Consider the following 5,581-nt stretch of genomic DNA (forward strand, 5'->3'; position numbering starts at 1 on the left):
ATAGAATATTAGCTATTATGTTAACAAATGGGGGGGTTGTTGAACAACACAACAATTGGCGATTCGCTGGAAGAACCAATTATCTCTGATAGTTTTTTGAAATTTCTAAAAACTTCCAAAATAAAGATAGTTTAGAAAAATAAAGATACACGAAATATAAGATAAGTAACATTACTCTAAATCATAAAAACAACATCTACCTAATTACCATTCTTTTGATCATTCTTTTCAATATGAAATTTGCTTTGTCTACATCAGTCATTACTTGGTTTTAAAGATAAAAACAGGGGGACTCTCACAAATCAACTTTTAGGTGTACTCAATTGTCATAGGTAGAGCCTCTGCTGCTAGCAAGCGTCCATAGCCTTGACAGGGTTACCTTTTAACCAACAATGATTCAATATCCCATCTAGATAAGAATGCAATCCTTAAAGATAAGTTCAGGTTTATATACTTGTTTTTCTAAACAATTCTCTTTTCTTTAAAATTTTCATTTTACTCCTTAAAGGCCATTGTCTTGGTTTGGTGACCAAAGTTGACAATTCCATTCTTAGCTGAACAAGTTGGCTCTTGATGAGACCCCTTGTCTTTTGATTGATGCAATCTCAAGCCATTACCCCCTTTTGATATGCAGTATTGGTAATGTCAACTAGTAATTTCCCTACGATCATGGTAAGTTAGCTCTTGATGAGACCTCTTATCCTTTAAGTTTAAGCATATTTTAGAATTACACTCTAAAAATGAAAGCTTACTAGATGGGGAGAATCATTGACTCTTTAAGAGTTTCTGGATGACAATTGTAGAGTTAAAGATACTTTTCTATAGAGAGACTTTTTCTTTTTTGAAGATACTTTTCTTGACTAATGGTAGAGAAAAGGTTTCTTTATAAAGTCGAGGTTTAGCAAAAGACAAATAACTTTGGCAGAGAACAAGAAATTTCAAAGCAATAAAACTTAACCCATGTTTCAAATGTGAAAGTCATTTTCTTAACCATATTTACTTATACAGGAGAAAATTCAAAATATAAAAGAGACTATTATTTGTAAAGCCAATTGTAAATGCTACTCAACTTTTATTTTTCCTAAAAAGTAAAGGCAATAATATACAAGGAATAGAAGAGGTGATCTTCTATGAAAAATATTTCTTAAGGATATGCCTATTAACAGGTAGATATTCTCTCTTTCTTGATAAATCTTGTAATAAAAAGGTTGATGGACCTATATGTTCCACAATCTGAAATGGGCCAAGCCACATTCGTTGGAACTTGGTATGCTTACTTTTTCCTCATGTGCTTTATCCCATTTCAATACCATGTCTCTGAGCTGAAAGGATTTTGCACTTACAGAATTAGCATCAAAGGAATCTTTGATTAACTATTGATGATGTGCATGTGTAATTTTGGCCTTTTTCTTTTCTTCTTCGAACTTAAGGATTTACAATTGTCTCACTTGCATAGAAGAGGGAGGAGTTTCTTCAATAAATTGAATTAGTGATAGTGAGGGAATAACTACATTTGTTGGAAGGACAACTTATTTCCCATAGACCAAATTAAAAGGAGAAGTGCCTATGGATACATTCTGTGTTATTTGATCTACCCATAGAGTAAATATCAAAGACATATGCTAGTTTTTATGACTTTGATCAACGGTTCGTTTAATAATTCTTATGAGATTTTTGTTTGTAGATTCGGCTAACCCATTTCCTTAAGGATAATAGTTAGCACAATATTTAAGTTTAAAACCTCTTTTAAGAGAAAATTTTGTCATAACATTGCCTAAAAAATAAGATACATTATCAAACATAATGCCAAATGGCAGACCAAATCTAGTAATAATAAACTAATCGATGAATTCAATGATGTTTTCAGAATTGGTTACTTTAAGCGTAATTTCTTCCACCCATTTTGTGAAGTAATCCGTTGCTATAAGAATGTATCTATGTGGCTTAAAGGAGTGAGGAACGATCTCACCTATTATGTCCAGTCTCCATTGTTCAAATGGATGTTCAATGTTGATTGGTTGCAATGGTAATGTGGGTTTCCTCTGTCTGCCAACAACTGTTTGAAAAACTTTACATTTCCTTACATAACTGTGTGGATCCTTGAATAAGGTTGGCCAATAATAGCCAACATGCAGGATTTTATGTGCGGTTGCATCCCCTCCAAAATGTCCACCAGCTGGTACATCATGGAGTTCGTGTAAAACCTTTTACGCCTCAGATGTTTCAAGACATCTAAGAAAAGAATAGTCATAATTTATTCTAAATAACACATTATTGATGATTTGGTATTTTCTAGCTTTTAGCCTCAAAGCCCTTTTCCTTTGGTAACTTAGTTGTGGAGGGGCATACCCATTTTTTAAATAAAATATGACATCAGCATATCTAGATTCAGTGTCATTAATTCCTACCTCGTATACTTGTATATGATCACCTGAATCTTGTAGCGCTGATAAGTTGGATTCTCCTGCTAACATTTTGCAAAAACCTTGACATTTTACAGTTTTAGTTGGTTTGATTTCAATGTCATATTCTTGTAGTGTCGTTACCCAATTTTCCCTCTTCTCACCTACATCCCTTTGTATTAATAGATTTCTCACTACTGAGAATGGTACTACTACCTTTGTGTGGGTTTTGAGGAGGAAGGGTATGAAATGATTTATGGATTGGAAAACAACAAAGGCTTGTTTTTCAACATCTAAATAGTTCAATTCAGCCCTGTGTAAATTGGAGCTAAAGAAAGATTCAATTGGTGCTTCGAATTTATCATCATTGACCTGTGTTAATATAGCTACATATTATTTCTTGGGAGCAAAAGTATATAAAATGAAATGTTTAGAAAAATTCGGAGTTGCCAAAGAGGGAGAATTTATGATCTCTTGTTTAATCAAATCAAAGGCTTCATGCTCTATGTGTCCCCATTTAAAAAGAGAATTTTTCTTAATCATGGATTGAATAGGTAAAACTAATCATGGATTGAATAGGTAAAACAAATCATGAAAAGTCAGGGACAAATATTTTGACAAAATTTATCTGTCCTAGGAAAGATTGCATAAACTTTTTGTTATGAGGTAAAGAAATTTCATAAATTTATTTTATTCTATCAGGGTCAATGTGAATCCCTTATTTGGATACAATGAATCCAAGGAGTTTTCCTTCACTTAACGCAAAGAAAGGTTACTTGGGATTAAGAGAAATTCCGTACCTCTGACAACGTTCAAAGATTTGTTTTAAATCTCTCAGATGTTTACTGCGCTTTTTGGAGTATACAGTTATGTCATCTAAATAGATTACCACTGATTTATTTACCAAAATTTTGAAATCTATGTCCATGTCCCTTTGAAATGTTGCACCAACATTGATTAATACAAATGGCATATTTTGATAGGCGTAGGTGCCCCATTTGGTTATAAATGTAGCCTTTAGCCAGTCATTTGCATGTACTAGAATCTGATTATAACCTGAAAATCCATCCAGGAAAGACATTAGTTATGAACCTACAAATGATTGCAATATCTGTTCCATAGGAGGCAACAGAAAGTTGTCCTTTTGACGAGATTTATTGATATTGTGAAAGTCTATACATATTCAAATATCACCATTCTTTTTCTTGACTGGGACAAGGTTGGATACCCACCTGGAATGTCTGCCCGGGAAAATACTCTTGCCTTTGAACAGTTTATTTAATTCAGATTTAATTTTATTTTCTAAATTGGGATGAATCTTTCTCAATTTCTGCTGCACAGGTTTTTCGTCAGATGTCATGGGGATGGTATGTTGAATTATAGAATTGTCATGTGTTTTAATATCTTCATAGTTCTAAGCAAAGACATTCTTATATTTCTTCAACAAATGTATGAAGGCTGATTTTTCATCTGATGTAATACTAAGGCCTAGATTGATATTTTGAGGTTTAAGGTCAGCTCCAAGATTAACCAATTCAAACCTCAGAGTTGAACTCTAAATTTTTGAGTTGGTCAGTCTTTTGAATCTATACGTAAGGTCATATAAATCTTCAAGCTTAACAACAGACTTAGGTATAGCATTCATTGTTGCATCTTGCTTAAGCTGGCCATCATGTTGATCTTCATCAATTATCTGGTCATCATAAGAACCTTCTGATGTCAAAAAACTTATGATATCCGAATCATTATTAAAGACTCGCCAATTGGTGACATTGTCAGGAATAGAAGGCCTAAAATCAATTCAATAGAAAAGCGATTGGGACTGTAATCTCCTGGTGGAATGAGCTTGGAGGCCACATTAGCCAAATGATCGGCGCTTGCGTTTTGGAGTCTTGGGATAGGGGAAATATTAAACGTTTTAAAGTGAGAAGTATGGTCTTGGAATAACAATTGATAATGTTTCAAATGTCCAAACAAACAGTTTATAGTATTTCCTTTTATCACAATTTCTGAATCCCCAAACACTTGTAGGTATTTCATATTAAGGCCGATGGCTTTATACAGGCCTTGAACTAATGCTTTAGATTCAAAAGTGTTGTTTGTGCAATCAAATTCAAGTCTGCATGCTAACATAGTTTTTTTCCCTTCTGGGCTAACTAATATGCATCTTGCTCCTACTCCATCGTTGGATTTAGTTCCATCAAAAAATAATTTCCAAAATAAAGATCTAAATACAGGTTTATCTACAAAATTTATACACTTAGAAGTATCTTATTGAGAAAAGTTTTCAACTTGCAATACAACAGAATTTTCCAAGAAAGGTGAAGTATTTGCATTGAAATTTCCTAGAAATGATTCAACTGAGTATTTTCTAATGATATTGCTGCTATATGCGACTGGTTCATTCTCTCCTTCTAATTCTATAACAATATACTATTGATGTTTTTCACGATAAACCCATATTTGATTTGGCTTTCCATTATAGGGAAGACACATGTGAGATCAGTTAGCCGCAAAATAACCATGGAGCTTCTCTGACCAGTCTATACTAAGGATTAAGTTGTAGAACTCGGGAATATCAGCTACAAGAACGTCAATGACTTTACACACTTTAGGGTTCAAAGGAAGTCTAACGGTAACTTGATTAATTTCCCCTGTAAATTTGACTTGGGATCGGTCTAACTGCACAATACGCACAGTGGATTTTTTATTTTGGGCTGAACATTCAATTTCACACAAATTGTTCTTGGTAAAATATTAGATGAAGCTCCAAAGTCAACTAAACAGTTTTGTAGATTTTTTTTTTTAATTTCAAAAGTCAACAAAAATGGAGGAGTATGGGATTTAGATCTTCCTCTGATTAGATAAATATCGGTAGGATCAATTTTGTCTAGTAAAGTACTAGGGGGCCTTCCCATTTCTTGGATAACTTGTGAGACTATAGTGCTAGGAAGAGATGAAGTAGGGACTGCTTTGAGTTCTTTGAGTAGCAACTTCTATTGATGTTTCAACTTGATAAGCTCATGGAAGGTAATGTTCGCCCTAGTATTTTTCATATCATCCACAATGTTGTATTCCATTTCATCGGATACTATGAGGGTCTTAGCTGGAGGTGAAGAATTTGATTGAAGACGAGTGGTTTGGGTAGATTTGGATGGAGACTTCTTACTTGTTGTTTT

Source organism: Pinus tabuliformis, chromosome 8, assembly GCF_031772625.1.
Source record: "Pinus tabuliformis cultivar Carrire ecotype Pingquan chromosome 8, CPIR1, whole genome shotgun sequence".
NCBI classification, from domain to species: Eukaryota; Viridiplantae; Streptophyta; class Pinopsida; order Pinales; family Pinaceae; genus Pinus; species Pinus tabuliformis.